A 27,703-nucleotide genomic window follows, 5' to 3' on the forward strand; every position below is an offset into this window, starting at 1 on the left:
TATAATCACAGTATTGAGGAAATGGGGAGATGTGGACAAATGGAAGAGCAGGTGGTATAGGAAGCGAGATGACGCTTCAGACAGAACATGTCCAGCATTTCCCATGAGAGAAAAGGAGAAGGTGGTGACAGAGTTCCCTATGAGAGAGATTCCAGGAGGGGGATATGTGCATGTCCCATGGACTAGACAGGACATTTTGTCATTTACTAATGATTTCCCTCGATTACGGGAAAAGCCAGTCGAGTGGTACAGACAGGTAGACAGATTTGTTAAATTGTCAAAAGTACTGTGGATTGATCTGAATAGTCTGTTTGATATAATAGTGCCGGCAGACTTATGGGCAGAATGCAAGATAGTCATAGATTGGCCAACTAAAGAATACCCAAGAGATCCCAAAACCGGAGCCCCAGACCCAGAGGTCATGAAGAAGTATGAACAAGTCATGGTGTTCTTGAAAAACAAAGTGCCTCCAAAAGAAACTGACTGGGTTAAAATAGATCGAACACATCAGGAAGCGAAGGAGTCAGTTCACGCATACTATGAGAGGCTAATTTTAGCTTTCAAACAGTTCAGTGGGGATGACAGTTTGGGAGAAAAGGAAATGAGTCATTTTGTGTACAGATTTGTGTATGGTCTGCGTCCAGAAATTGGGGACAAAAGAAACTGACTGGGTTAAAATAGATCGAACACATCAGGAAGCGAAGGAGTCAGTTCACGCATACTATGAGAGGCTAATTTTAGCTTTCAAACAGTTCAGTGGGGATGACAGTTTGGGAGAAAAGGAAATGAGTCATTTTGTGTACAGATTTGTGTATGGTCTGCGTCCAGAAATTGGGGACATGATAAAGTAGCACACTGTGGACTGGCAGAGTAAGAAAATAGATGAGATCTTAAGGCATGCTAAATACTTCAGTGATGAGATTGAGGCAAAACAGCGAAAATTAAAGGAAAAGGCAATGTGGGCTCAAGTGAAAGTTGCAGAGAGACAGGAAGCTCAGCTGGTGGAACAAGCTAATAATCCAGGTATTAAATCAAGATTTGGCCCAGGAAAAGGAAAGGGTAATATAGAAGAGGCAAAGAAAAAGTTCCCTTGTCACAATTGCAGAAGATTAGGGCACTGGAAAACCGAGTGTAAATATCCACCAGGTACTAACAATGAAAATCCATCATTGAATCCACAGGTGCAGTATGAGGGGAGTGGCCCACCGCCGCAACAGCAGAAGGCTGTTAATCCGCAGAATCAGGTGCCAAAACCGCCGCTACCACAAAGCACAAATACCCAGAGATATAGCAAGGAAGCGGGATTCTACAATGAGGAACAGGTAAACAAACCGCCCCGCGCGAGCGCTGTATCACAATATTGGCTGCAAAATGATGAAAGTGAGCCAGAGGATATTTTATTGACGGTGCCGAAAAGAGGAAGCAGGGTGCGTACTTGGTGCATCTCTAGAAATAGATCAGACAGGACCATTTGTGGATGGAAAAATTAATGATGAGAACATTACTTTTCTAGTAGACACCGGAGCTACACGATTCACTGTCAGATCGGCAGATGTGAAGAATCTTCCTCTTTCGGATGAAACAATCCAAGTAGTTGGTGTATTAAACACCCAGATTAGAACGTACCTTACTGAACCGGTAAAGGTCAGAATAGGGAAATTTTCAGACATGCACCGATTTGTGGTGTGTGACACCAGTCCTGTGAATTTATTAGGTAGGGATTTGTTGTGCAAAATGAATTGCACCATATTCTGTACACCAGATGGTATAGCTTTTGAAACACCAGATGAAGATGTTCTGTATAAAATGACCGTAGCTAATCGAGAGTGTGAGGTTGCTGGAACCTATGCAGTATTCAATCCAGATGAATTGCCCCCAGAATTGAAACAGACAGTGAAGGCAGCAGTCTGGGATTTCACTGGAGAAGATGTAGGCCTGATGAGAAACGTAGACCCAGTGAGAATAGCTGTAAAGGAAGGAGCAGTTTACCCGAATATTCCACAATACAGACTGACACCTGAAATAATAGCAGGAGTAACCCCTTTGATTGAGAAAATGATCCAGCAAGGAGTGTTAAGGGAAATAATGAGCAGTCCATGTAATTCGCCTATAATGGGACTGAAAAAGCCAATTGGGAAATTCAGGATTGTGCAAGATTTGAGAAAGATTAACAAGATTGTTGCCTCATGTTGTCCAATTGTTCCAAATCCATCAGTGATTTTGTACCAGATTCCCCATGATGCAGAATGGTACACAGTAATAGATTTGTGTCATGCTTTCTTTTCCATTCCGTTACATCATGACAGCCAGCCACTTTTTGCATTTCAGTTCGGAAACCGTATTTTGGCATGGTGCCGAATCCCACAGGGGTACACAGAGAGCCCCTCCATTTTCAATCAGTTGTTAAAGAAATCCCTGGAAAGTCTTACTATGCCTGAGAGTTCAGTTTCAGTCCAGTACATTGACGACCTATTGGTGGCGTCAAAGACACGTGAGGCCTGTGAAACAGATACCATAGCTTTGTTAAATCATTTGGCAGATGGAGGACTGAAGTTATCTCCAACCAAATTACAATACTGTAAGAAGGAAGTGACATGCTTGGGTCATAATATCGAGAAAGGCCTGAGAAAAGTAACCATAGACAGAATCAGAATCATTAAAGGAATGAGAGCTCCAATGACCCAAAGAGAGGTGAGAATGTTCCTAGGAATGGTTGGTTACTGTCGTCAGTGGATAAGTAATTTTTCCCTGATTGCCAAACCATTGGTGAAATTGACAAAAAGTGAGGTAAAAGACCCCATTGAACTGAACAAAGAAGAATTGGCAGCATTTAAACAGTTGAAGAACAGTCTTTGTGAAGCCCGTGCGCTGGGTATGCCAGACTATGAAAAGGAGTTTGAGCTATACTGTAGTGAGCGAAATGGATGCGCACTCTCAGTGTTAATACAGAAACATGGAAGGCAAAGGAGACCAGTGGCATATTTCTCGTCAATGTTAGATCCAGTGGCGATAGGTCTGCCAGGATGTTTGAAAGCAGTAGCGGCTACATGCCAAAGCTTAGAGCAGAGTGAGGGAATCGTAATGGGGTATCCAGTAAGAGTGTTTGTACCCCATAGTGTGGCGATCCTTTTAACAAGGAGTCGAACACAGTTCATGTCACATAGTCAGCTGACTAAGTATGAAAAGGTTATTCTAGGTGCAAACAATGTGAGTTTGGAAAGATGTGTGAATGTGAGTCCAGCTACACTTTTGCCTGATGCAGAGAGAGTGGAGATAAGAGAAGAGGTTGATCATGATTGTCTGGATGTGCTTGACTACTGCACAAAACCTCGACCTGATATAAGAGATCTGCCATTGCCAGAAAGTGATTATGTGTTTTTTGTGGATGGATCATGTTTGAGAACGGATGAAGGAGTGTTGAGCGCAGCCTATGCAGTATGCACTGTTTCAGCAGTTATAGAAGCATCACCCTTGAAAGGAGTTAAATCCGCTCAAGTAGCAGAAATAGTGGCTTTAAACAAGGCATGCAAAATTGGGAGAAATGCGAGAGTGACTGTGATGACTGATAGCCAATATGGCTTTTGAGTTGTCCACGATTTCGGCCAATTGTGGCTGCAAAGAGGTTTCCTGACCTCAAGTGGAACTCCCATAAGGAATGCAGAAGTGGTTGGAAAATTGCTCGAGGCAATACAAATGGCCAAAGAATTGGCTGTGGTAAAATGTGCTGCCAATGGACAAGGTAGTGATTACATCACTACTGGAAACCGTTTTGCCAATGACATGGCTCAGTATTGTGCCCGAAATAAATATTCAATTAATCGGTCAAAAGAAAAGGAAATGACTTCTTGCTCCATAATGTTTACTAACGTTGTGGGAACATGGGATGAAGTGAGGCAGTTGCAGGATGAAGCAGTGGATGAGGAAATGAGGCAGTGGGTAAAAGCAGGATGTGCACCCAGGGAAAAGGATAATGTGTGGGTCTATCGGGATGGAAGACCAGAAATGCCTGATAGCATGATGTCAACCATGGCACGGATGTATCATGGCCAAGGACATCTGGGAAGAGATGCCATGATAAGGGCTTTTAAGCAGACCTGGTACAATCCAAAGTTCAGGTTGATAGCAGAAAGTCTCTGTCAGAGATGCCTGACATGTCAGCAGTACAATCCTGGAAGGAAAACTGTGGTGAGTCTAGGCACCATAGGCCGGGAGGGAGGACCTTTCACCAGAATGCAAGTAGATTTCATTGAAATGCCTCCTTCTAACAAACTGAGGTATGTTTTGGTGGTAGTTTGTCTGTTCTCTAGGTGGGTGGAAGCATATCCAACCAGAAGAAATGATGGAATCACAGTGGCCAAGCTATTGTTGAGGGAATTCATCCCAAGGTACGGATTCCCAGTAACCATAGAATCAGACAGAGGAGGACATTTCTACAATGAGATCATGAGATTGATCTGTGAAGCATTGGGTGTACAACAAAAACTGCATTGTGCCTACCGACCAGAGGCTTCTGGCGTGGTTGAGCAAATGAATGGTACTATCAAAAACAGAATAGGGAAAATGTGTTTACCCACAGGTATGAAATGGCCTGATGTCTTGCCTCTGGTTTTGATGACCATTAGGTCTACTCCAGACAGAACTACAGGTTTGAGTCCACACGAGATCATCATGGGACGCGCCATGAGACATGTGTTTGTACAACAAGCTGATGACTATAACTGATGAAATGATTTTGGATTACTGTAAAGGCCTGGCTGACGCAGTTCATTCTGTGTTTCACCAGGTTGGAGCGGATGCCACCACACTTGAAAAGAAACCAGCCCATGATTTGAGCCCAGGGGACTGGGTGAGGATAAAAGTCCACAGAAGAAGAAATTGTCTGGTTCCAAGGTGGGGAAGGCCAAGGCAGGTTATCTTGACCACAACTACTGCTGTGAAGTGTGCTGGACTGAAAAACTGGATACATGCAAGTCACACTTTGAGAGTTCCAAATCCAGCAGACGGCATTGGAAAAGAATACTTTGATGAATCAGAATCAAGTGATGAGTCAAGTAACGAGAATATAAATTCAAAAGAAAATCCTGAAAGGGGGGAGAATGAGCCAAGACTAGTTCAGACTCCCAGGGAAGAAATTCTGAGCAAAAGATTGCAGATTTCAGATGGTTCAGATTCTGGAGATGAGCAAAACGCTAATGGTGAACACAGAAAGAAGAAAAGAAAAGAAAAGAATGTCCAGTCGGAAGTAACTTTTACACCTGATAAGAGAGTGGAAGAAATCCCACCTGAGAAAATATTGGAAGAAGAAGAAGGGACAGTCACAGAAAGAGAGGGACAGATTGCGGAAAAACCCCGAGGAGGTGTAGGGAACTGCAACACCCAGTTAGGTGAAGGGACAAGTAGTGAACAGGAAAATTGCGTGCCGGAGACCCGAGGAGGGACAGAAGTAGGGCCAACTCAGGAGGTGGAAAAAGAGACTATTGAAAAGGAAAAATCAAATGAGAAGGAATCTGAGGACAGTGAAACTGAAATTCCAGAGGGTCGAGTTCTAAGAAAGAGAACTTGGATTGAGGAAAGAAACAGTAAAGACGCCTAAACCAGAAGAAATGCTAAAGGAGATCTTTGGCCAAACAAAATTAAGAAACTGAGATATCACTTGACACGAGTCAAACCCTCAGAAGCTGAACAGGTGAATGAAGTAACCAGTCAAAGGAGGGAGAAACAGAAGTGTCTGAAGCAAACAAACGATCAAGAAAACCAAACCAGAAGTATAAGTCACCTGAATGGACGTACGCGGCACTGTCTGAACAAAGAGAGGAGGCAGATAGTCAAGGAAATCCAGAGGAGACTTTACTGAGATTGATAAAAGAAGAAGAAACAGGGGAAATCCTGAGAGTTATCTTATCCGACATCGGAGAAGAAGCGGAAGATCAGGAAATCCTGTATGTGGAGGACGAGAAAGAAGTGAAAAACGAAGAGAGGCCAAGCTGAGTAATTTCAAATCGGTCCTTGTAGAAATACATAGGATTGAAAAAGAAATTAAAGTATTTGGATCAAGCTGAGTAAAGTCTTAGATCTTGTAGGAAAGCTACAAGAGGTGGAGTAGAAGAGGCTAAGTCAAAAGACACGGTTATTTCTAACAAGATGGCTAACATAGATGATAATAAGAGTAGATGTACTTTCATGAGAAGATGGTGCAAGACATGCTGTTGTTGTACAGGACTACTAATGCTTCTTTGGAGCATACTCGCTCTTTTGATCTCTTTCAAAGTAACTTTAGATACACTAGCAGGACATACTGAAAATATGACTAACATAGTGAAAAGTTCACAGAAAGTAATACCAGTCAGAGCAAGCACTGACCTATGCATCAAGATAGGTCAATAACGGATTTTTCTAGCAATGTGTTTTCAAAATTATTATATGAATACATGAAACTAATGGACGTAAGGGATTGCTACGTATGTATGCAATTACCTGCATCTGTTTCAGAAGGGGTGACTTATCATCACTTCCCAGCAACTTATGGAATAACATGTAGCATTTTAACTAGTATATTATATCAAGTAGGAAAATTAGAGTATAATTTGTCTAATATAGATAATATTCTTGGACGATTGCCCATGAATAAAGAATTAAACCCAGCTAAAGATGCTAATGTATTAGGAGAAAAATTTATAGAAACTAAAGGACTAACACTAGAATATATTTTTAAGAACAATTTAACTTGCAGTTTGAAAACAGAAGAGAAAACATTTTTGGATATGGTTGAAGAGAGGAGATTGAAAATCCACAAGAATGCAGAGGGACATAAAGAAGGGAAAAACATTTGGGAAATAGATGGGAAAAAGGAGACACCGGGTGGAGTTAAACCAACGATAGCTATAGACTCACCCCAGAAAGGCAAATTATGCATCATAAGGGAAAGATCCCAATATGATTATATCTATATAGGGACAAGTGAATGTCATGATACATATTTCATTGCATCCGGATGGGGATTTAGAGGTGGAGAAGATCCAGTTTTCCCAGGACTGTACTATATTTGTGGGAATAAGGCTTACTACAGGTTGCCCGACCATTGGTATGGCACATGTTATGTTGGCCTGGTCTTTCCAAAGATCTTTCACATGGATAGAGTCGAAAATAGTGGACCGAATAACCTACTAATGCGTAGCAGAAGAGAAACTTGGTTAGAAATTGTAGGTGATATTTTTGGAGCCTTGATACCAGCAGTGGGAATATCTTGGAATGCAAATAATATTCGGAAATTGTCAACCATAGTGGATCGCTTGTCAACAAGCACCGCTGGAGGTTTCCTTTTGGTAAACACTGAGTTGGTTGCCATGCGTGCTATGATTATGCAAAATCGACTTGCCCTTGATATTTTATTGGCAAAAGAGGGTGGAGTCTGTGGAATGCTGAAAGTTCAACATTGTTGCACTTACATTCCTGATGAAAGCAAAGTTCTAAAAGTATATATTAAGAATATTACAGAATTGCATGATGAAATAAAACCACTGGAGGTTGAAAGTATCTGGACTAGAATTAGTAATAAGATGGCTGCTATTAAAGCTTTCTTAGGTAAATTAGGTAGTACTATAATTGGGAAAATATTATTTCCATTAACCTGTGTGATTTTCGTATTATTGATACTTAGATTAGGATGTATGTGTTGTAGACATAGAAGAAATAAAAAGAAGGCTAAACGAGAAATTTACAAAAAGAGAGAAAAGAAACCAGAAAAAGATCTTAATGAAATAGAATTGGAAGAATGGAAGGAGAGTATGTATGACAAAACTAAGAGAGACGATGAAAGGAAAACAGAATTTTAATTGAGCAAGAAGACATTTCAAATTTCTATAAAAGGTGAAATAAATTGATTTTTTTTGTGGGTTTTGTTTGGTGATAAAAATCACCAAAGGGGGGATTGATGGAGCGGGTAAAATGTTTTCTTTTTATATACCCAATCCATTTATATAAATTTATATTAAAATGATTAATAATTAATTCTAATAATTAATTGATTGATGTGATGGTACTAACCAACCTGATTAACCAAGAGAATACACGTGGGAATGCATTTGCATGGCTTAAATTAATAAGTGAACTAAGTTGTATGCATATTAAAACGATAAGTGTTGCTTGAGCAGTGTTAATGTGATTTGCACTTAAATAAACATGCATTAATGGCTTTAGATGTTGTATATGGCTGGATAAATGCACGCACATATGGGTATTAGCAGGTAAATAACACTGTTTTAATTATTTCAATGTATTAATTACGATTTTGTGTTTTCTTTACTTAAGTTGACTAATCTGGCCTACCAAAAGATGGCTGCCGACTGAAGCCTAACTAAAGTACATTAATTCATCATTTGAACAATGAAGGAAGGCGCCTGCACTGACTTCATTCGTGTCCTTTGTGTGACCTGACAGACCATGCCAATGAAGACTACTCTGGGCGAGATGCCAATGTCCCTGAACATGAAGCAATTGTTGCCATTTGGGAACCAAAAGCCACCTATTCACAATAGACTGATACTTTCCTGACCTGGGAACATCCTTTCCCATGCGCCTAGTTTATTCATCATCCGTATGAGAAAATTGGAGAATGTTTCCTAAATGTATTTTGATGAGGCTGAATTCAGCCAATCAGGGGCCTGGAAATAAAGAAAATGTTACTATCATATGTAAATTTTAGTATAAATATTGGTAGACTAGAGAGGTATTAGCGCCACTTCCTGAACTGATGATCTGAGGTCCCGACGCTGACGGAGAGGACGGTGACGCCATATGATTGAGCAATACTCTGACTGAATTTGCTGAGGACTGGTTCTGACTTTTAGCCAGAATAGGTAAATATGACAAAAGATATTATGGCACTGTTAGGATTTTAACCTGCAATTTAATTAGATAAAGAAAATCATTATTTGAAGAACTGTGTCGGGTGATTATTTCTGGTAATGTTTTATTGATTTAAATGAGAGTTAAAGTGATTTCCATCAAACCTATCTTAACTAAATGATCTAGTCGACCTCCGGATGGAGGAACTAGTAGGGTAAATCGATAGATGAGTTACCTCTATCCAAAGTGAAGAAGCTGTAGTTCAGGATTGAATATCTTCTGTAGGCACGGATAGTGTGATGTGAATGAATGTTGGTGTTATGGGCCCCATCAGCGTGTGATGTGTGTATGTGCGTGTGACTGAGAAATCATTCCGTCCGTGGAAGCAGGGGAAGATTTTATGTTCTGAACTGCACCATGTGCGCCCTCTAAGCTTTCTGCATTGCCTAAACGCCACACGTCTATGAGGCCCAGCTCGGCCATGCCCTCGTTAATAACCCAAGCCGCTGTGGGTGATTGCCCAGCTTACCCGCTTGATTTACCCCTCCTAGGGTCCAGGTGTGTGTGGGTCTTCGCCCCATAATATCTCAGCCTCGGGCCAGTCTCGCAATATAGGTATAATGTTCACAAATAGATCCGGGTCATCTGTGTTGGGACCGTATCCATTCACAATAGTGATCAATTTACCGGCTAGTTTACCGTGTATGATTGTATATCGTCCGTCTACATCTATGCAACTTTTAATCATGGTATAGGGGAGATTTTATTTTATTAATATAAGCACTCCTCTGGTGTATGAAGAATAGGAGGATGCTAATCTATAGCCAGCCCATTGTGCGCCAATTTTGGTCTCAGAGCGTTTCATCAAGTGCGTCTCCTGTATCAGGGCTATCTTAATATCGTGCCGATCTAAGTATGCTACCACTATTCTTATTTTTTTTGGGTGAATTCAATCCCCAAACATTCCACATCAGGCAGTTTATTACTTGACTATCTAACTGTGACATATATTCACATTTTTTATTCTGTATGTTGCCATTGATGTTTGAGGTGCATGAACTGCACCTTTAGCGATCTCTGAGTTATGAATAGCCACAGAAAAACAGTCCCGCTTCCCTGCCCTCCCAGTTCCACCCCTCACCCACTTCAGCAACCCCAACTTGCTAAAGCCATCCCATGTCTCTTAACATAGCACTCAAATGCGGCAAGAGGAACCATAAATACCTACGGGGAACACACGTTGGGGGAACGCTGGAGCACAAGTAACCTCCCAGTTGTTAAGGGAGGTGGCTGATCGTCTAATAGGCTTACCCAACCTTTTATCAGTGCATATTATATAGGTAAAGTTGATAACATTGGGTTAAACAAGAAAGTTATATCTTATCTGAATAGTTCAAGTCATTTTTCTCCATTCTTCTCTTCAGTAGGGCAGTAAACAGTTACACTCGGGCAATGGTCAGACTTTCTTACAGTCATTTTTGTAATTTGCCGCATTGTGTGGAGATTCTTCATGTCTGTGTCTTTGTGGGTTAAGTCTTGGTGGCGTCGCTTGAGAGTCTCAGCATAGTGCATTGCAAATTTTGGTGTGGTGAATAAGCCTGGGCGAAGCACTACGCTACGCTCGCGTAGTTTGCGAAGTTCGCGCTACTTCGCACTACGCGAACTGCACGTAGCACAGTGCGAACACGCGTAGTGTAGTGTTGCGTAGTGCTGCGGTCATTTTTTGCTTGCTCGCGGTCCTCAACGTCAAGTTGGCGACCGCGAGCAAGCAAAATGACATCCCGGCGAGACTTTTTCCTTGTTCGCGATCAGCAACTTCAAGTTGGCGATCGCGAGCATGGAAAATAAACCTCCCGGCGAGATTCCCAACGCGAGGAGGTCAGGTTTCTCATTGCGAGTGGTCGCGTATGCTCGCGACCACTCGCGATGAGAAACTACCAGTTCGCGTTGAGAAAGCTGAAGCTCGAGTAAAAATCTACTCGAGCAGCAGAAAACTACAGCTCGCACTGTGCAAGCTGCCATTTTCAATGATTGCACAGTGCCGGTTGCTTGTCCGCACTGTGCAATCATTGAAAACGACATCTGGCACAGTGCGAACAAGGTACTACGCAGTTCGCGAAGTGCTACGCGTAGCTCGCGTAGTGCGAACTTCACTTTGCGTAGCTTCGCGAAGTGCTACTTCGCGAACTACGCCCAGGCCTAGTGGTGAATATACGTACTTTTCCTTCCACTTCGGTGTGCAGACGCGCAGGATAAAGCATGGCGTAGGGCACCTTCTCAGCCATTAGCACTTTCTTGACTGCCTGGTATTCTTTCCTGGCTGCTTGGACAGTTACAGTGAAGTATGGGTAGAAGACCAGATTATTTCCTTTGTGGCTTATAGATCCTTTTTCTCTTGCCATGCGACGAATGGCGTCCCGGTCTCTGTAATTCAACAGACAGGCGATTATGAGGCGCGGAGGGACCCCGGGAGGGGGACGAGTGGCAGAGAGTGCTGCGCCCTTTCTACAATTAGTACTGGTGATAAATGTTCCACACCGAAGTTCTACTTTAGTAGCTCTTCAATATAGGTCTCCAGGCGACCAATGTTTGTGGATTCTGCAGACCTGTTATCCTTAGGTTATTTCGCCTGGATCTGACCTCTAGGTCTTCATTTTTGGCTTGTATAACAGTCAGAACTTTTTCCATGTCAAGTGTCTTCGACGACATTTGCTTTAGGCTGTAGGCCATCTTCCACGTCTGATATTCGGGTCTCTGCCTCGCTTAGTCACACTGCATGCTTGCTTCGTGGACATATGATCCATCCGTAAGTTCAGGTTGTCTATTTTCATGTCTATGGACTGTAAGCTAGTCTGCATGACCAGGAGCATTTTTTCAATGGCTGTCAGGTTTTCGCTGGAGGTCTCTAGCTCCTTGTTGTGATTTAGCTTTTTTTGCGGTTCAACCGTGAGGCGTGATTGGCTTCATTACGACTTTCCCATGTTTTCATCACTAAGCCCGTCTGTTTTGGCCACAGATCGTATTTCCAGGCCGGAGGCACGCCATGTTTTCAGTGGCAGGGCTTCCACACTTCACCTAGAGCCTCTTCCCTTGCAGAGTAGCGTGTTGCAGTGTTCTCTGCCCAGGAGGCACCAGTAGGCCACAGCCTCCTCTGTCAGACTTTTGTCCAGATTTGGAGGTTAGTGGCATTCTTGCAGTACCTCTGCACTTTATTCGCACACGCGTAGTGTGTCAGTGGTAACTTCGCAAATATTCAGTCATTTGGGCAGTTTCCTGTGTTCTGCTGTGGGCCCCTACGCGCCAAATGTGATCTCTCGGCATTTTTCGCTGGGCACAGTGGCGGTATCTCGTCATGTTTCTGTTTCTGCGTGTTCTATTTGTGGAGCCAGCCAAACAGTGTAGTCCAAGTCCCTCCAATCACCTCCGTCTGGGCCTTCAATCTCAATTTAACAAGGCATAGCCTCTCCATTCAAAAGGATCCGGGCCTAGCCCCCTCCATCAGCACGTCTCTGCTTGGCTCACCTGGTGAATTCCGCAAGCCTCCTCGGTATGTGCTTGATTTAACCTGTCCTATGTTTATTTAGTGGATCCGCAGGTGTCTGTCTCGTTCTCCCCCATAAGTTTTGATGGATCTTCTGCACCGTATCTTAGAGCTAAGTTTGGCAGTGTTTATTACCCTGGGGTGGGTACAGCAATCCAGTATCAAGTTTAGTGCACAGTGTGGCATGTGCTTTATTTTGCCCTTTTTGTCTGGCGTATAGTGTTTTTTCAGCCTTTCCGTGGGTTGGTAGCTCAAGCCACAGCTGCCGCAGTGGCGGTATCTTGGCTTAAGCTGAGTCTCAAGATGGCTTCCAACACTTCCTTGCTTGAATTGTTGACAGCCAATCAGATTTCAACACGAGATCATGAGGGGTCATGAGGGGTCGCAGAGCCTTTGTTTTCCTATATATACAATTTTGGATTTTGGGTAATATTTCTAAAACTACTGAACAGATTTGCACAAAATCACATAAATGGTAAACATAAATTGGTTCTGTCTGGGTTTCAAATACTTAAGACAAGTAGCAACAGCTTACTTATAACAAATATGAATGATTTGCAAGGAAAAACAAATAAAGATATAACACACACCAATCTTTTTGGAATTCAATAATGTATTAGGAGAAAATCAAATAATCAAGGCTGTGTCAATTTACAATTTCAATTGCAATATGAAATACTTGACTGTGGTGAAACAGTGACATGTGGTGATTGGTGATAAAGATAGTTCACTATATACATAAACAATTGTGCAAAAAAAGGGGGAGAAGGATTTCATAAATATGTATGTCCTTATCATTAGCACATATGCTTCAGGATCCAATGACAAATGGGACTGTGATCATGAGCGTTGTGTAGACATATACAATACGCCGACGTTTCGATCCTGTTAGTTGTGCAAAAGTGAAAGTGTGTCAAGGCGGGTCTTCCTCAGGGCAGGAGGGGGGTGGGTGGCAGCCTAAATGCAGTTTCCTAGGTAACCCTGCGAATAATAAATTCTTGTTCAGGTATGAGTTGGAGAATAAATCATAAGGATCTCCACTAACCGGTTTGGCATTGGATCCTGAAGCATATGTGCTAATACCTTCGTGAGCATTATAGCCAACAGAAGGAGATCCTGATACTGACTAAGCCTTTGCTGTGGGAGAATCATTACCCCACTAGCCATCTCTGTTCTGAAATTTTGGAGCCACTCGAGAGCCCACGAGGGAACAAACGTTGAGCGTCCTTCCCCACACAAGTGCTCTTCCTAACCTTGATCCTGACGAAGACCCCAACATGAGGAACAAATCACCATCATAGACTAGGGGTAGAAACGTAGATAATCTACCACCTCTCCGCAAGCTCAAAGAACTAAATAATTGAAACAATATGTATTTTTGAGCTATGTTTAGACGTGGGAACAATTGACCTATGTTAGGCCGGAAAGGTCCAGTTCTATGTAACAACAAATGTATATATGTCACTACACCTTTACCCCGTCCCTCACTCACTGATTCACTACCATTGACCCTACCCTTCCTCCTCTTCACAATAAGAGGACTGTAAATAGTGAATACACTACCGTTAATTGGAGCAACCGTATTGCCAATAATTAATGCTTTGATGTTATATTGCATTTAATGCCTGCGTATTCCATGGGAATTAAATCCCGGTTTTTTAAATCATATTGAGGTTTCAAGTGGTGAATGCTTCTTTTCATTATATGTGTTTTACAAATAATACTACCACGACCACTTTTAGAACAAATTGTATGACCTTCTATATGAAGTCAGCTTTATTCCTCATAACTTTGTGTCTCCACTTCTCTGAGACAACACTAAATGGATCATTTTTTCACCCTTTTTTCATTCTCATTATTTTTTCTACGTCTTCGATCAATATTGTTACGCTGCTGACAAGTTCACAGGCGAAACATGATTCTTTTAATTGGATTCCTTATTCCTTCAGGTGACTTATTCTGAACTGTGACCTTCCCTCCCTTACTTTGGGACTGAACTTGATTACATTATTTGATGGTTTAACTCACGCTGGCACTTCTGCAGTGCTATGCGTCTATTTTCTTCTCTTTCTTATATGGGCAGACTTAAAAATCTTAAGCTTTCAACTCCTACCAAGCATACTACTCATTCTGATTCAGATTCTGCTTACAACGATGTAGAGGATAATCCTGTGTACAAAACTGAACTTACATCAGGCACCATTCCAAAGTCGCAACTTTCAACCAAGTTATCAGTGGTTTCCACCAAGCGTCCTAAAAAGGATCCCCAATCTCCAATTCATTCTTCTTAAGCGTCCATGGATGTAATTCTTGCAGAAATTTGTGCCTTGAAACCCTTTATGGAGGAAACTAATAAGACCTTGAAACTTTTAGACGATTAATGGTCTTCTCTGGAATCACAAGTACTAGTGGTGGAACAAACAATGGAAGCTCTGCAATCCACTTATTCATGTATCTCCTCTCTGGAATCAGAAATAATTTTCCTCAAGAAACACACAGAGGATTTGGAAAATCTGAATCACAGAAGTAACCTTCGCATTTATGGTCTCCCTGAGAATATGGAAGTCTCTAACCCAACTGTTTATTTTCAGGCTTTTCTGCCCAAGCTTCTGGACATGCCTGCCTCAACCCCTTTCAACATCCAATGAGCCCATAGGCTTAAGCTCAAGATTTCAGCTAAACCATGTGGAGTTATCATGTTCTTCCTACAATACACCGACCTCCTTCAAGTCTTGTCGGTTGTTAAATTAAAAAAACAGATTCATTGGGAAGGCCACCGATTATATTTTTCTCAGGCTGTAGCTAAGGCCATAGCGGATCATCGGAAAAAAATTCTTGATTTGCATCCTCAGCTGTGGTCTATTAATGCCAGATACGGACTGATCCATCCATGCCTTTTCAAGGATACTTAGAAGGAAAAGACTACTACCTCTGAGGACCCAGGACTACAAGAATTTCTTCAGCTTCATGGAGTGGATGTCATGGACACTTCAAAATCTACTTGAGTGTTATCTTATTCTCTCTTGCAGAACTATCTTTTCTATCTATTTATGTAATTCATTGAGTGTTGTTTTACATTTCCTTTATTTTACAGGATGTTTGTGTACTGTTAGTTCTTTCTTCTCTCTTTATAAAATATCTCATTCATATTATTTCAGTTCCTTCCCAATACAGGTGTTTTTACTCCGCTCCCCATATGGTCTCCTTATGTGTTGACTTCTCCCCATACAAAGTTTCCATGCTGTCCGGTGGAGTTTGAGTGCTGTTGTCTCTGTCTTTTGGTGTCACCATCCCCCCATTCCATTTTGTGTACTGTAGGTATGTTTCTCAGTCGTCATTCTTATGACTTGTACTGTCTTTTTGTTTCCTGTTTTCTCTTCCCTTTCCTGGCGGTTTCCTCTATTTTTTACTTTTTCACCCCTTCTCTCAAGTTTTTTCTTCACAATCAAACACCTAACTCCTTTCACTCTTTTTCCTTTCCTATACTATTTTCTCACTTCATTCTCAATATTGTAAGCATATTTTTTGTTCATGTTCTCATTTTCATGTGACTCTGAGTTACTTTATGGAACATGAAGGGCTAGGCAACTCTATTAAAAGGCAAAGCATTTTATCCCACCTACTCAAATTAAAAAAAGATATTGCATTATTGCAGGAATCACATCTTTCTGAATCTGAAGCTTCAAAATTTGAAAAAATGTTGGGTGGGTAATGTGATTACTTCGCCTGCTTTAGATAAGAAAAATGGTGCTCTGATTTTATTCCATAAAAAGTTACAAGTTTTAATCGTACATCAAGAATCTGATGATGAAGGTTGTAAGGTTATTGTTAAGTTACTTATAGATAAGAGACTTATTGTTCTTTTTAATATATATGGTCCTACGTCTATTGATAAAGTTTTTAGGACTAAAAATTTTGATAAACTACTTTTATATGATGATGACTACATTATATTCGGTGGAGACTCTAACCAAATTCATAACCCCAAATTAGACAGGCATTCAACAGTGAAATTTGTTCCCTCAAAACTGCATTCACAATTAACTTCCACTATACGACGCAAGTCTTTAGTAGATATTTGGCAACTCTGCCATCCATATCTTCGAGAATATAGTTTCTACTCAGCTTCTCACCACTCACAATCCCATATAGACTTCCTTTTCCCAAGCAAATCCCTAGCCCAGCATGCTATTCACTTTGAAATTGGATCAATTCTAATATCAGATCAAGCCCCAGTGTATGTCGATATTGATCTTATCTCTTTCTCCCCACATTCAGGCAGATGGCGCTTTAATAACTCACTACTTTTAGACCCTAATTTCAGTCAACAATTTAACTCCTACACCACCAAATTTTTTAACATTAACTCCAACACAGATTCCTCTTTTGTTATGGTCCGGAATTCTTTTAAAGCATCTGCTAGAGGGTATATAATAAATTACGTATAACAAAGGAAAAAATTCCTAGAGGCCCAATCTACTCAATTACTCAACAAAATGAAACAACTAGAGTACACATACTATCAATCCAATGACGAATCTTCCCTGAACAATCTTATCGACGCTAATATTACCTTTATTAGAATATCTACAAACGCTGCCTCCTCCTTTTTATTAAAAAGCAGCACTCACTATTACGGGGGTCAAAACAAAATGGGGAAAATACTGGCTAATTATTTAAAAGTAAGGAAGGACAGAACTAAAAGAGAATCCCTACAGGGTCCTTTAGGAATTTCTCTTTTTAGAGAAAACAATATTTTAAATGAATTTGTCTCCTTTTATAAAATTCTTCACTCTCCTGAAGATCAACAAACACAGTCTGATCTCTCGCCTTATTTCCAGTCCATCGCCTCTCCTCTTTCCCACCAAATTGACTGTGATTCTTTGGGGATCGATATTTCATTATCAGAAATCTCCCATGCAGTTTTGGTATTAAGACGAGGAAAGCTCCCGGACCTGATGGTTTCACTATTGAATTTTATGAACACTTTGCAAATATCCTTTTACCCAATCTTCTAACTTTATTTAATTCATTTATTGATAAAGGCATCTCACAGGGTACTTTCCAAGAAGCCCTGATTTGTTTAATCCCAAAAGAGGGTAAAGACCTCTCTCGCTGTAAACATTCCTGCCCCATCTCCTTAGTCAACACTGATTACAAGATTTTTGCTAAGACAATGGCTCTTCGTATAGACCTCTTCCTTCCCAATCTCATAGGTCCCGAACAGTCTGGCTTTGTGAAGAGAAGATTGGCTTCTGGCAATTCTTAAGTCTTTTTTAACATTCTGAGCAAAGCGACATCTTTAAAACATCCTATTTCTGCTATTGCTTTGGATGCAGAAAAAGCCTTTGACAGGATTGGGTGGGACTTTATGTTCCATGCATTAAAATGGGCCGGATTTCAATCTAAGCTGATTGCTTGAAATTCTCTATTATATTCTAGTCCCAAGGCCTCAATCTTTGTTAATGGTAAAACCTCAGATTAGTTTCCACTACTTAGAGTGGTACGACAAGTATGCCCCTTATCACCTCTTTTATTTGTCATAGCACTAGAACCCTTTTTAACCCAAATTAGGCAAGATTCTCTCATTACCGGTTTTCCATATGGTCCTCATCAAGTCAAAATGTCAGTCTACGCTGCTGATATTCATTTATATTGTTCTAATCCTGCAACCTCTGTCCCCCCTTTTCTTCAACAAGTTACCACATTTTCTCAGCTCTCAGGATATCGACTCAATACGGATAAGTATGAAGTTTTGCCTTTAAATGTTTTATGTCAGAAACATCTCTTTGCCCACACAGGTTTTTCGTGGCAATCTTCTAAAATAAAATATTTGATCCTGTGGTTTACTCCAACAATTTCTGAAATATTAAAACTAAACTTCAACCACATTACCAGAACATTAAATGACACTGTCACGCGTTGATATCCTCTCTTTCTCTCCTGGTGGGGCCAAATGGATTCGATTAAAATGATGCTTACTCATCAGATTTTGTTTATAATTTCCATGATTCCAGTCCATATTCCTGGATACTACTTTAAAAAATAGACTCTCTCCTAACAAAGTTTCTTTGGAAAGGCAAACTTTCTCGTATAGCCATGTCCACTTTAAAATAAGACAAAACCAATGGAGGTCTTACGTTTCCTGATTTCAAAACTTATCACTCTGCCTTTTCCCTAAACCAAGCTACCCGTTGGCTCTCATCAGAGCCCCTTGTATTTCCTCCATTGTGAGTAGAAATAGAGACATTTCTTATTACCCCTTTGATTTTCTAGAAATTCTCGCCTTTACTTCCAATAATTCATTGTTACGTACCCATACCATTTTTCACTCTCATAAACTCTTAACCCCCCTCTTACCGACTTCTTATCCTTCAATTAATTCATACCAAAAACAACCCTTTTGGCAAAATAAATTGTTACAAATTAGAAACCGATCTATGTGCTGGAAAAAGAGGCGTTCTAAGGGTCTGTTTTGGATTTCTCAACATCTGTTTGATAATAAACCCCTTGCGTTTACTGATCTTCAAACAAAGTTCTCTTTACCAGCCTCCTTTAAATTGCAATACGATCTTATATGTCTCGTCCTTAACCAATACCTTCTTACATTACCAAACACCCCTAATCCCCCTACAATCTGTCTAAATCTCCCACCAATACTAGATACTTCTCCTTCTGCTTCCACTATATATAAATCCTTACAGTTACCCTCGGATAGAATATAATAAAATACTGAATTGCCTTGGGAAAAAGATTTGCTACAGTGTTGGCCAACCAGTACTTGGGATAAGTTGTGGTTTAAGCTTCACAAAACTTCTTGTGCTGCTAATACAACACAAACCCTTTATTTTGACTACTACCGGGTGTTATTTACTCCTGTGACCATAGCATCCTTTACAACGGACCTGTCCTCCACTTGCTGGTCTTGTTCCTGTCTGCTGCTGAAACACATGTTATTTGAGTGCCCCCCCCCCACCCATCCAAAGTTTTTGGCAACTGGTTTAGACCCAAATTGAAGTGTTTTTAAAAGTCAAGATACCCTTCTCCATAATAAACATATTCCTTGGTACGCAATCACCTCATTGGCCTCAGTCAACATTGAGCTTTAAATTGTCAGACCTACTGTTAGCTATTGCTTTTCATTTAATAACTTCAAATGGAAACAAGCAAATAAAGTTAGATCCTTTAGATCCTGGTGGAATGCTGCGTGTTTCCATCATAGACTAGATACTGATTGTGTCTCCCCTATCTCCCAGCGATTAAAAGAGATCTCTTATGGCTTTCAATAACTAAATATTTATCCTTATCTGCCTCATCTACTGTTGAAGTCATCATTGTATCAGACGATGTTGGGAAACCACCTTAGATTTTACTTTTTGTCTCCTTTTTCTTAAGCGACTAGAAGTTATTTATTCCCTACATTTTTTACCATGTATATTCTTTTTAACTTTACTTGTCATGCTTACAGTGTTAAACCAGTAATTATTCTTTCCTTTTATCCTAATAATATAAAGTTAATTACATATTGCCCTTTCCCCTCCCCCTCCTTTTTTCTTTCCCTAGTTCATAATGTATATTTTTACTTGTTATATACAGCTTGATAAGTCTTATTTCCCTTTTATCTTGTATTCTATATAACCTTAATGTTAAATAGGATTTGTTGTAACTATCACAATGCTGTTTCTTTTGCTTGTTTTCCTTTAATGAACACAAACTTTACAAAAAATTGTCATGGTATGTTTTTTGGTATGATGTTACTTATTGTATCATATATCTGGATGCAATGATGGAAACAGCAAAATACAAGTCGGGTGGCACACTATGCTAAGCACAGATTTTTAGGTTACATGTTTTAAGCCAAGCCCTTTATTACATTGGCCATGGCCCTTTGAGAGACCCCCCAGTTTTTTCATCACACCTAAAGCCCTGATTACTGCTATCATATATATAATCCCCATATGCACAGCAAGCTTGTTCTATGTGCAACATTGACCCTATAACCTAGACATCTTGGGTAGCCACGTTCCTGTTGACTGTGAACCACAGATGAAAGGGTAACCTATCCTGCACAGGGTGTTCGATCTGTACACAACTGTTTAGTGAAAACCAAGTTACTCCAGCTACTGAAGCCCTTTGACATAACTAATACCCTACTACAGACAGTCTTTACCTCTTTAAAACCCATGATAGTAATTGAGCCTACAATGAGAAAAGAAGTCAACATAAGTAGAAAAGTTGATACTATCGACACTGTTTACTCTAAAGAGAAAGTTTACTCTGTATCAGTTTGTTTGCAGACAGTTGAAGTCTCATGAGAAATACACTGCAGAGAATTAAAGAGTATCTAATAATAATAGTACTCACTGTGTGGAAAACTTGATCCAAGTAGTGACTATTTACTTACAATAACCAAGGTCTGAAGGTGCTAAAGATCATACTGCCTGCAGCCTTCATAATGTGGTGAAAACATTACAGATAGCCCATCTCCTGAAGCAAAATAAGCACATGTACATAGGTTAGGATCTGGTGCACGCAATCTTCTATGTTAATTAGAAATTGTCATGTTGAGATGATTCTGTCTAATTGATTGATTTACGCTTTATTTTGACAGAAATGTCATAAAAGCTATAAATAAAAATACATTGTTTACCTTTAAGAAGGGAATACAAATATTCAGCATTTTCAATTTACATAAACAAATAATACAATGAAGTAATCGGATGAGCCCTTGGTGCAATTATGCATATATCGGATTCGAGTTAATAAAAAACGGGAAAGCGAAAGCAAATGCACAATTTTGTTTGTCGAATACATATCTAGAGTTAAAACAGAGTAAAAACAGTCAGTACTTCGTCTTGTTGGTAAAGCATTAATATACTAAAAAGTTATTAAATTATCCCTGACATAGTAGCAAAGGTTTGACAAATAAAGTGCTTGTGCATGAGAATACAAACTAATTTGGTGTTGCATCATGAGGTTATCACTATCCTCTTTTTGATTAAAACGATACCAATCTAGCAAGAGCTTTCCACCTTATGAGCCATGCTTGTCCCAAGAACTTTGCTAAACAGCACGCGAAGAACGGCCTAGAATCAGACCTGAGGATACGCAGTGCTCTATGATGGTCCTGTGTGCCCCGTTGCTGGCAAAGCAGTTTCAGCCATTTGGCCTGTGATGTTTTATATGCAGAGCAAGGAAACATTAGGTGGGCAATACTTTCTGTTGGGGCATTACAGCATGGGCAGTTTTTCCCATTACTTGTGCACCACTTTGCTGTCACCTCTCTCACGGGAAGAGTTCCAAACCTAAAATGCATCTACAACATTCTATCTCTCTGTACCTGAATTGTATCAAGGAAGGGCTCGAAATATCTAATTTGTTTGTGAGAATAGAATTCTGCTGTTCGTTTGCCCACATTAGGTTTGGAATTGTCCCGTTGGTCCACCCATTCCCAATATAAATGTTTGAGTTCTTCTCTCCTTGTGGATTCCTGGCTGGCCCAACAGGCTCAGAGTCCTATGGCTGTCAACGTTTTTTTAATATCAGCGGTCCAGCCTATTTTGCAGCCAGTATTTAGGCGGATAATCTCAGTAAGGGCTTCAGCATAGGGAGAAAGCTCGGGGGTCCACCTAATGCGAGCCCAGAAGAGTAAAGGGCTTATCCTAGCTACATCACCTATCGACCGCCTGCCCATGACCAACAGTAGAAGGATGAGGGGAACATATTTGGGTGCCATAACCAGGTCTCCTAAAAATGTATGTTCCGATCTGCAGAGCTCATTGAGTTTGTCGAAACCCCAAACTTCTGCTCCGAAAAGAGCAGAGCTAACTGCCTTAGCATCATATACTTGGAGGGCCGGAGCTACGGGTCTAGTGTGTGAAAGGCGGTGTTCTTTCCCTATTGCTCCAGTCACTCGCTTGTGTCCTGGCAGCATCTTTGCTAGGTGGGGTCTCCAGGACATTTCCACAGTAAGTATTACACCTAGGTAGTCAAAGGTGTCCACCTTTACAAGGGATATCCCACCAAGCAGAGGGCCATTCCTGTATGACCTATGGCAGTTAAAGGCCATAAATTTGGTTTTCTAACTATTTATAACCAGTCTCCGAGTGTCGCAGGAGGTTTGAAATCTGTCGATAAGGGGTTGCAACCCCGCTGGGATCTTTGATATCAACAGGGAGTCGTCCGCAAACAACAAGGTTGGTATCTTGTTGCCCCCCCCAGGGTGGGCGAGTCTGTGGGTTCCTCCAGGAGGAAATCAACTACTCCATTCACATATAGGGAGAACAAAGTTGGGGCCAGAACACAGCACTGTCGGACTCCTCTGTTGACAAGGATGCGCTCTGTTAATTGTCCCTGCTCCCCCCACCTAACCTGGGCAAAATTCCCCTTGTGGAGCCAGATCAGTAACTTAAGAATGAGGGAGGGATACCCAATTCACCAAGCGTCGTCCACAGCCTGGATCTGGGGACCAGATCACAGGCAGTGTTCAGGTCGGTGAATGTGAGGTAAAGACTGCCCTTGTCTAGCACCACTACCTTCCAATAAATGAGGAATAGTCTAAGCACTTGATCCAATGTCCCAGTCTTTGATCTAAATCCAGCCTGATACTGGGAGATTATAGCTTCATCCTCAGACCATGACTGTATCCTATGCAGAAGCATCCGGCCGAAGACCTTCTGCATAGCATCAATCAAACTGATTGGTCTGCAATTGGAATCCCTGGCTCCCTTTTTGGGAATGGGGACCACTTCGGCGGCCTTCCATTATGCCGGAAGTGGTGCTCCATTGGCTATTGCATTTGCTAATACTGATATGTAACGTGCCTAGTGGAGGGATTGGCCAAGAATAGATCACCAGGCAAGCCATCGGGACCCGCTGCTTTTAAGGGGACGAATTTGTTTATCACAGCTTCTGCCTCCTGTAAGGTAAAATGCTCCTCTTCCGCCATAGACCCATTTAGCCCGTCTAGTTCCCCTTCTACACTGGCCTCTGCTGTTGAGTAGCGCCCTTTGAAATGGTCATGCCAAGGCTGACCAGTTATATAATTTGGGGGTGTGCATGCAACTGTCTTACTTCTCCAGGTGATCAGTTTCCAAAAACTGTTGGTATCTTTGGATGAACATGCATCTTTGAGTTGTTCCCATCGTGATTTATCCCATTTTGTCTTTGCCTCCCGCTGGGCTACTTTGTAGGAATTTCTGGCAGATTTTATGAGCAACTGTTTTTTCTCTTTAATGGCTTTAGCCAGGATTGATCTTTTTTCTCTACAATCTTTGGTGTACCATGAGTATGGGTCCTTAGTTATAATACTGGATTCTTAACTCAAATTTGGAACTTGAAAGTATGTATTGATTTGGGTGACAGTGTGTGTGTGGGCCTTGGGCCGCATCTTGAAGCTTAACCGTGCCTACATCTAGCTTGTGTTTGATGCCAGCAATCTTCTTCCATTTCAGAAACTTTTTACAGTTTGATGGAACTATATCCCTGGTAACTGTCGGGGGTTGATTATTCAGCTGGTAATAGGGTGCCTCCCACAAGGGCTTCAAGGTTAAACACAAGGGGTTGTGGTCGCTCTCTGTGGTCGAACCCACTATCATGTCGATCAAATTCCCCATAATTTTACATCGAGGAGGATGTAGTGGATCCCAGATGGACAGCTGGCTCTATTATAGGTGTTAGCACCTTGCTTATCAGATTGTGACCTACCATTGACTGCCCTTAGCCCATGCTCCATAGTAATGGCATTAAGTTGGAGTACCTGTTGTGTCCATCTTTTAACTAAGGGGAGGTCAAGTTGGAGGACTGCCCATCGACTGTCTTGATCTTCTATTCCTGTTAGATCTTCTATGGCCAGGGGTTCATAAGTACAATTGGAGTCTACTGCGACTATCACTCTTGCATGAGGTGAACAATTAGCTAAGCATTTGTCTAATGCCGAGATGGTAGCTGAGGGCCTACTTCTTTTTATACCTCTCGCATAGGTCCATCCCTAGGCCCCCTGACACTTAACCATAGGATATCTGGGCTTCAGCTTGTTTGGAGAGTGATTCGACAATCAAGGGCAATACTTATTCAAACAATCAAGCCCCCGGACGGGCGCCCTCCCCCAATGGAAGTTGCGGGTGAATGAAAGCAGGTGTAACCGGCTTTATATAATGGGACCAGGCTCCAAATCTCCTGGAAGGTGCATACATCGAATCCTTCCACTAATTGGTTCCAATGAGGGAGTGGAATTTTAATGTTTAGCCCCTCCACATTCCATGACACAATCTTCAGCTGTTGATAAGGTGTGGGACCGTGAGCGGCGCTTTGTGTAGGGAAATGGGAATTGGTAGGCAAATGAGTGGGTGTTTGCAAGGCTAGATGCATAAGGATGACGGAAGCTTGCTCTTCGCATTCTGTCTAATAACTCTAGGCTGCTTACAATACTTAGTCTGTAGTACGTAAAATCTCTGCCCTGCTGGAAACTTTTTCTGCAGTACCAAAAACCTTGTGTGGAATATAATGAACACAAGTCAGCTTTTACCTGCACACATAATTACTCTTTAATAGAAAGATTTATAACATGTTCAATACCTCTAAATACCTATGGTGCATTAGGAGAACATGCGTTTTGAAACACTTATATTGCCTACCTGGACACAGGTTGTACAAAATTAGGAAGAAAAGTCATATGGTAGTTATCTGCGACTATGTGAACTATAAAAAAAACTAACACACTTATTGGATGATGTCATCATTGATGTTTTTAATAATGTCATTTGAAATGTCATCAGTGGTGCCATAAATAATGTCATGGAACATGTTATGAGTGTTGTCTTATGTGAGGTCATAAGCAGTGCATGTCGGGGGCGCAAGTTATAGTTAGTTCTACTAACTATAACTGGTAAATGTCTGGGTTTTTTTTTGTTCAAAACGTTGATGTTGTCACTGACAAATTCATCTAACTCTAAAGTTACTTTAACCTTTGTTTTTTCTGTGAATTTCTAAGGTTTTTTAAAAACAGATCCTTTTATCACACTTAACTATAACATTTCTTTACTCTTTGTTTTTGCTGTGAATTTCTAGTTTATTTTCAACATAAAGCGATATTTAATTACCATATGTAAATTCAACCTCCTTCTTCCAGGTGCAGCAGGGGGTGGTCCAGCCGTAGGGCTAACCCCTGAGGAAGACAACCACACGCTGTGCACATTCTTTGGCCATTCACAGCACTGGGGTTGGCAACAGGGCCTGGCCTTTGGCCAGCCATGTGGCCAACCCACCTGGATCCAGCACTGTTGCACACTGCTAATGTGGAAGGGGTGGGGCCAAATAGGCAGAGCTTGTAGATGATTAAGCACCTTTGCACACTCAGCAGTAATTAAAAGGTACAACTGTATTCTCAACAATGATGGCATTTCAGATGTGATTAGGGATAATATAAATGTAGTCAATGAATATGTCATGAGTGATTTAATATGCAAGGGTTAAAACAGTGCATGACAAGGGCGCAAGTCATCGTTACTTTAGGGTAAGAGTCATAGATACTTGAGATAACTATAAAATGTGACTTTCAGTGGTTTTGATAGTTTCAAATGGTATGCTTTACATGACATTTTCACCTAACTATAACATCCCCATAATCTCTGTTGTTTTTTTTCTGTGAATTTCTAAGGTTTTTTAAAAATGTAAAGTTAGATATTCTTACAATTCCTAATTATAAAGTCACTTTAACCTTTGTTTTCTCAGTGAACATCTAGGTTTTATTTAACGTAAAGTAAGATTTCCATCATCAGGCACGTCAGGAGGGCTGGACTCAGGGTCTGGCTTGGTATTGTTTGTTGCGCTGCCTCGGTCCACATTTTCTGCCCCTGCCCCTCCTCCTTGATCTACATTGTCCAAGTCCATACCGCAACCCCTTCGTCCAGCCCTGAGTGGCCGTAGTTCTGCCACTGTCCTTTGGGCCTGTCCTGCACAGTTATTTTGCTGCCCCTACCCACCTGCTCCCTGTCTTCTTTTTTCTGCATCCAAGTCTGCCCCCTACCTCCTGCCCTGCATGGTCCGATGTGCTACCACTGCCCTCCAGTTAGCTTGATATCTCTCCCCACTCCTCCTGTCCTCCGTTTCCCGAGGCTATACCCCTATCATTGCCCTCCTGCTTAGCTTCCTCGCTTAGCTTGCTGCCCTAACCATCATTTCCCCTGCCCTCCGTTGTCTGTGTGCATGCCCATACTCCCTCCCTTTTGCCCTCCATGTTCCATGGACCTGCCACTGCCCTTCCTCTCTACTCTGGGTGTTCTGTTGAGCTGCCACTGCCCCGCCACCTGCCCAGCATGGACAGATGACTGTTGCCTATCCCTCTCACTCTGCCTTCCATTGTCTGAGTTCCATGCCCCTATCCCCCCTCCCATCCTCCATGGTCCATTTTGCTGACACTTCCTTCTGCCCTCCATGCTCTTATGCGCTACAACTGCTTCTCCTGCCCACTGTACATGCTCTGTTGTGAAGCTCCGTCCCCCTTCCCCTGACCTCGCTTGTTTGTGTTCAGCCCCTACCTCCCAGTTCTACCCTCCATCTTCCATTGTGCATGCCCCTGCCCCCCCTGCCCATCATGGCTGCTGTGCTGCAAATAACCCTCCTGCTTGGCATGCATGGCCTTTTGTGCTGCCACTGCCCCTCCCTCATGCCCAGCATGGTCAGCTTGCTGCCTCACCACCTCCTACCTTCCCTCCACTGTCTGTGTGTATACCATTATAGTCTCCCCGTTACCCTCCATGGTGTGTTGTGCCTCCAGTGCCCATCCTGCCTGCCGAATAGGCATACAAAATTTGTGATTGATGGATTGCTTTAATTAGTCTCAGCCAATGGTAATCACTCAGGCCACATCCCAATTAACTGTTATTTTGCACCCCATAAAACATTAGTTAGGACCCAGTCATATGCAAATCACTCTTGACCCTCCTCCAATAGGAACTGTCCAGCCCAAACTGCCAAGCCAGCTCCTTCCTGAACCAGAACACAAGCAACTCAAGACCTGTTACGCCCTAGTTCTGGGCTCATCAGCCAGGTACAGCTCAGTTCCATTGACAGTGTGCCACAGGACCCATGTCTGAGCATACCTGTCCCATTTAGGGTGACACAATAACTATGCAAAACAGTGATGGATGGAATGCTTGCATTAATCTCAGACACTGGTAATCATTTGGGACGCATAACAATCCATCATTATTTTGCACAACATGCCACCTCAGTTTGGACCCATCTATATGTAAATCAGTCTTGACCCTGCTCCAATAGGAACAGTAAAGCCCAAACTGCCAAGCCAGGTCCTCCCTG

The sequence above is a fragment of the Triturus cristatus genome, chromosome 8 (genome assembly GCF_964204655.1).
Source record: "Triturus cristatus chromosome 8, aTriCri1.1, whole genome shotgun sequence".
NCBI lineage: Eukaryota > Metazoa > Chordata > Amphibia > Caudata > Salamandridae > Triturus > Triturus cristatus.